Source organism: Octodon degus, unplaced genomic scaffold (assembly GCF_000260255.1).
Source record: "Octodon degus isolate 3935 unplaced genomic scaffold, OctDeg1.0 scaffold00119, whole genome shotgun sequence".
NCBI lineage: Eukaryota > Metazoa > Chordata > Mammalia > Rodentia > Octodontidae > Octodon > Octodon degus.
Window position 1 is genome coordinate 42776 of NW_004524695.1, and position 6589 is coordinate 49364.

The following is a 6589-nucleotide window of genomic DNA, read 5'->3' on the forward strand; positions in this document are numbered from 1 at the left end:
TTTTTGTTTGTTTGTTTTGCGGAATTGAGGATTGAACTCAGGCCCTTGTGCTCACCAGAGAAGCACTTATTCCACTGAGCCATCTCCCCAGCCCCTAGGTTGTTGTTTTAATACTTACAGCTTTGGTTTATTACACTTTTAATTCATTACATGGTGAGAGATACGTGTCCAAGTACAATCTTCCGGTGTGGAAAGTTAGTTTTCACAGCACCATTTGATGAAGAGGCTAGTTATCGCAAGCAAAAGTGTTTGGCCCATTTGTCTGTCCATGAAACTAGCTGAGTCTCTGGAGTTGATGTAAATGTTTAAAAAATACATGTATATATATATATATTTGCCAATACTACGTTGATTTCTTTTTTAATCAATGCAGATTTATATTGTGAAGGAAAGTCCAGAACTGTGATACCTGCTGCCCTGCCCTTAAGATCCAGGGTGCACAAAGACACTAGGAAATAGGGTCACAATCTATATTTGAGCTCCACTTACAACCATAGGATTGGTTTTTGGGGTCGTCTTAGCTCTGTGTGTAGGCCGGGAAACAACTAAATCAGTGTTGAGGGGGCGGGGCATATGAACTGTCCAATCAGGTGGACCGAGAGAGGCGTACTCTTTCTTGGCGCGAAAGTCCAAATCTTGAGCCTCTTGCTGAGACTGCAACTTGTCTAGACTGCTTTGCTTTAGGGCTTCTACTGGCTGCAGGCTGCGTAAAAAGGACCCCGGGTGACCCACAAACCACGCAATGGTGAGCTTGTGCGATGGATGCCCGGAGATGAGTCGGGACGGGATGGGGCCGAGGTTCGGATGGAAAAGGTAGCAACCGCAATGGCGGGCTGGAGCCTCCCTGCGGGCTCAGAGTCTGAGTTCCTCCTGGTCTTTCCACTGTGTCCTCTGTCCCTCCTGCCCTGGCGGTGGCTGGTGACGTTAGCTAGCCGACACCCTGTCTAGGCACAGCCACCCCGCCGGCCCAGAGCGCAGTCTCAGGCAGCCCAGCCCACCGCCTGGTGGCCGGCTGTACTCGGAGTTGCGGGGAGACCCTGTTCCCGGGAGCGACGAGCTGGGGCGTGTGGTGTGCTGCTTCCCTGCCCTCGCCGCTCCGGCCGGCTGACCGGTGGACGTCAGCCTTATAAATGTTTGTTATCAAACCCACAGCTTAGCTCCTCTGGCCAGTGCTCTTTCGTGAGCAGAGTGAATTCCTAAATTTCTGATATGCCCCCACATTGCCACACTGATGACTGAGTATAACTGTATTCAAATCTAAAGAAAGGTTTAACATTGTTGCTGATCAGGCTCGGTAGTGGAGCGCTTTTCTTATTTATTTGTTTATTTATAGTGAAGTGCTTTTCAATCATACAGTAAGCTCCTGTGTCTCATACAGAGAAATGCAGGAAAAAAATTATCTAAATTATGCTTGATCTAGTAAAAAATAGATCTCTTCTTTGCCTGTTTGAGACAAGCTTTCACTGTCAGTTCAGGCTGGCCTTCAGGTCATTATGTAACCCAGGCTGGCCTGGAACTTTCAGCAGTCCTGCTGCCTGAGCGTCCTGAGTGCTGGAATCACAGGTATGTGCCACCATGCCTCGCCAAAAAGGCTTTTATTTATTTATTTATTTATTTATTTATTTATTTTTAGAGACAAGGTTCCCAGTCTACGTGAACATGTGCTTTCGTGGGAGTGGAAAGGGGCAGGAGTGTCATTTCATATAACTGCTGTAGTCTTTGGGCTGTATGTCGGCAGTATTTTAAGACTTGAAATGCTGACTGAGGACATACATTAAATAAGTACTGCAGTAGAGGAAAAGCTTAAATGTGGGTCTGCTGACTCATGAATGATTAGGGATAAAAGAATTTTCTCTGTAGGGAGGGGCAAATGGGAGGAGAAAGAAAGTGGGACAGGGGAGGAGCGGGATGCTGCATATTTTGTGTATGCAGCAGAGAAGGTCTCATGGGGTCAGGTTGTTCCCAGTGTGGCAATAAAGAAAATATATGCTTGGCTTCATCTGAGAGCCTGTCAAAATCATAGGCCTTAAGGAAGAAGAACGTAGTAAAGTTTGTCTTCTATTACTATTGATCATTTGATTAATTAATTAATTGTATTTTAGTAAGGGTCTACATGGTTTCACTACAAAGATCGGACTTGTAATAATCCACCTGTGTTAAGCCTCCCAAAGAGCTGGGATTACAGGCACGTGCCACCACACCCAGTCTCAGTGGTGGTCTCAGTGTGCTCCAGGGGCGGGGCCAGCACTACAGGCCAGGGATGGAACTCCAGCCCTGCATCTGCCTAAACAGGTGATTTAATCCACTGAGCTATTTGGCCGGCCCTACTATTGATCATTTAACCCAATCTTTTTTTTTTTTTTTTAATTTTTGGTTTTTTGAGTCAGGGTCTTACTACATAGTTCCACTATGAAACAATTAGGTAGCCTGAGCAGGGCTCAAACTCTTCCTGATCCTCCTGCCATAGCCTCCCAATGGTATGGTCAAACATGCTGGGTCCTAAGCATTTTTGAGGAAACTTTGAAAATTAGGGTATTGTCTATAGTCTTTTTTTGGCTTTAAAAATGGAAGGATATTGTTGTTCAAGTGTAATGAATGACAGATGTAAAGATTGCAATGTGTGGTTCATGTTTGGATTGTGGAGTTTTGTTTTGTTTTGTTTTCTTTTCTTTTTTTGCAAAACTGGGGATTGAACTCAGGCCCTTGCTCTTGTGAGGGAAATGCTTATTCCACCGAGCCATCTCCCCAGCCCTCATGTTTGGATTGTGCAGAAGATTAAGCTTGGAACTTATGCTCTGAACTACATTCCCCACACCTTTTCTTTCTGTCTGTCTCTCTGTCTGTCTGTCTCTCTGTCTCTCTCTCTCTTTCTTATTAATTTGGTACAGGGTCTTGCTAGGCAGCTTGGACTTGTAGTGAGCCTCTTGTCTCAGCCTCCCCAGTGCTGGGGTTACAGGCGTGCACCCCAACGCCCAGCTTCAGTCACAGGCAGGGCGCGCCTGGGGTTCTCTGGTGGGCAAGGCATGTGGCACTGGGGATCGAACCCTTTTTCTTGTGCTTGCCAGGCAGGCATTACATAGCCAAGCTATCTCGTCAACCTCACACATTTTAATATACACATTTTAAAATTTTGAGACAGTCTCACTAAACTTCCCAGGCTACATTGCAAATTTTTGGGGGTGTGCTTTTTTTTTTTTTTAGATTAATTAATTAATTAATTAATTTAGTGTGTGTGTGGCCAGCTCAGTCCACCAGGGGGCGGGGCTGGCATGTGGTGCTGGGGGATTGAACCATGGTCCCTGTGTTTTGCTTAGCTTAGCTTGTTCTAAGTAGGTGCTTTAGACCACTGAGCCATCTCACCAGCCCTGTGCTTTTTTTTTTTGAGATATGGTGTATGTATTTCACTTGCCTGGATCTCACTATGAAGCTGGGTTGTCCTCACACTCTGGGAAATTATCCTGCCTCAGCCTCTGGAGTGTGAGTATCAAAGACATGAGCCACTATGCCCAGCTTTGCAGTGAACTTTTGATCTTTTCTCAGTCTCCTGGGGTGCTGAAATAACAGGCTTGTGCCACTATGCCTGTACAGTGTTTGGTTAAATGATACTTTGGTGAGCCATGGTGGTGCCCATGTTTCATCTCACTACTGGGGATGCTGGGGCAGAAGGATGGCAACACCAAGGCCAGCTGAGACAGTGGAGCAACCCCTACAACATAAAGTAGAAAACTGGCACCGTTACCCAAGCTATCATGTACCTCGTATAATGGACATGGTACCTGAATCCAATCTCCAGAACTGAAGCAAAGAACAATAAGCATACAGTGGAAAACTTACTTTAGGTTTTGAATTTTATCTTGTTCACACACTAGTGCTAGTGGTACAATACTTGTTCAAGATTCTGGGCAGCAGCCGTGAGTCACTGCCCTGTCAGCAAGAGGAAACCACCTGGAAACAGTTAGATTTTCTGTGCACCACTTCCAATACAGTTCACTAGATACTTAGTATTTTCTTATAGAATAGGCTGTATGTTACGTAAGCTTTCTAAATTTGGTATAAGTATATTGACTTATTTTAAGGCTTCATAACAGCAAGACATAACATTCATAAGGCTTAATAAGAATGTTTTCTAGATTTGGTGTATTTGGTGAGTATTCAGTAAATTTTACTTTTAGCCAGTTTTGTGTTGACTGAGAGACTCTCTCTTGGTGTGTCGAGCAGCATGTGTTTATGCATTGCCAACTCTGTAAAGTGTTTCTCTGTAGAATATGAAATTAATTAGTTTTTAGTGTTGAGTGCTGTGTTAGTCAGGTTTTCCTGAGGTACTGAACTGGGACATGTGAGTTATGCTGAAGTTAGATGATAGCTTGGGAGATTTAGAAAGAGAAGTGGTGTGGAGTGTCATCTCAGAAGTTTGATCAGGAAAGGAAGCCTCTTACTAAGCGGCCGTAGGATTCAGGGTAGTCTCAGGTAGAAGAGGCTTGTATATGCTTGAAGCATGGAAAGATACTACTAGAGAGATGGAAGACACTGGGGGAAGGAGGACTGGTAAAGCCAGAAGCAAATTCTCAGAGAAAATAATAGTGGGAGAAGGTGGGACATGGAGGTAGGTCAAGTCCTGGAGATAGACAAGACATTACACGTCCTTGACATTACACATCTTGCTGCCCACCCATAATAGGTACTTGGTAAATATCTGTCAAATAGTGGGATAAATGAGTGAGTGAATAGGTTGGTGTTGCTGCCCAAGAAAGGAAGAGAGCTTTCATTTATTGAACGAACTGTATGATAAATGCTACGTTATCTCATTTACTATTTATGAGTATCTTTGAGCCTAAGTATTAAACCACTGGCTTGATGGCTGTCATAATGAACTTGCCAGAACATAAACATAGGTTCCTCAGCCTGTGAAGGGCTTTCTACCACACAGTACTCCCTCCCATAAGACTCACTTTTGCAAATCTTTTTTTTTTTGCAGAACCAGGGATTGAACTCAGGCCCTTGCGCTTGCCAGGGAAGCGCTTATTCCACTGAGCCATCTCCCCGGCCCCTACTTTTGCAAATCTTGAAGTGTGGATGACAAAGTTAGGCTGAAGTTGGATGATAGCCTTAGAGATGTAGAAAGATAAGAGGTGTGGAGTAGGCATGGGGCTAAGGTGAGCGGTGAAGGCTTTTGAGGTAATGGCAGGCAAGGGCTTGCTTGAAGAGGATAGAATATGAATTTGAAGAATTTTCTTCAGTGATATCCTGCGATCCAGGAATTGGGAAAGAGAAAACAAAAGTGGAAGGGATCCTTGGCTAGCAGTAAGTCCTTGTGAGCTTGTGGGGGCTGAGTGTCAGTGAGAACCTACCGAAGTGACCTCCGGTGGAATCTAAAGCTATGAGGAGGGACCTCTACCTGATAGGGAGCCGGGACGATGTACACTTTGGGGACTTCAACTGGTTTGACGCCTGAGGAGCTGTTAGGCTCAGTGCTGTTTGTAATCTGCTAATCTTCTCTGTATTGTTCCAATTTTAGTATATGTGCTGCCAAAGCGAGCACTGTTTGTAATCTGTTCAACGGTCAGTTTATTAAAGTCATCATAGGGGGCTGGTGAGATGGCTCAGTGGTCTAAAGCACCTACTTAGAACAAGCTTAGCAAAGCACAGGGACCGCAGTTCAATCCCCCAGCACCACATGCCAGCCAGCCCCACCCCCAGGTGGGCTGAGCTGGGCCCCCCCCCAAATAAATAAAATAAATTTTAAAAAAGTCATCATAAAAAGATAAAGGAATATACTTATTTCCTAATGATTTTTGTTGTTGTTAGTTGTTTTTGTTATTTTACTTTCTCTAGTTTCTTCCCACTGCTTATTTTAGGTTTTTTGTTGTCTTTTTTAGACAGGTTCTTGCAATGCAGTTGTGGTTTTGAGCTCACTTTGTAGCTCAAGCTGGTCTTAAACTTGCAGTGATCTTCCTGCCTCAGCCTCACTGGGATTGTGGTGTGTGTCACCATGCCCTCCCCAGCTCAGCCCAGCCCCACCCAGCCTCAGTGTTTATTCTAATTAGGAACTTTACATAATACCATTTTTTTGTTTCATATTATGATACTCAATAGGCTTATGTCCTAACTTTTTCCTGATTTTGCAGTGTTTGAGACACTCACAGATTATCTCGCTCACATTGAAGTAGCACACTGGTTTTAGAGATATTCAAGTATGTTGACAAATCCAAATTTACTTTTCATTCTATGTATAATCTGACAGTAATTCTACCTGTTTGTACTTCTAACATCAGACTGTTGGATTTGTCCATTCGAACATAATTTGTTGGTAAACACACATTGGATCTGGAAAAAAGATTATTTTCAGCACTTATATAAGTTCTGTATGGTCTTTTATATAATATTTAAGTCTGCTGATAACTGTTTCTTGTTTTGTCTGTGTCTTAAAATTACTTTTATTCAGGATAAAAAACAGCATGTAACCAGGTTAGGTGATATTCTATGATTTTTTACCACATATTTTAAAAGAACATTATACTTACTTCCCATTGTTGTTACTGCAATATATTTCTTTTCTTTTTCTTTTCCTTTCTTTTTTTTTTTTTTTTTT

The 6589-nt window shown here is 43.3% G+C and overlaps 1 pseudogene; it reads right to left on the reverse strand.

The window, feature by feature from the left end:
- Positions 1–5483: 5483 nt before the first annotated feature.
- Positions 5484–5539, reverse strand: LOC111812294 (annotated as a pseudogene).
- Positions 5540–6589: the final 1050 nt, after the last annotated feature.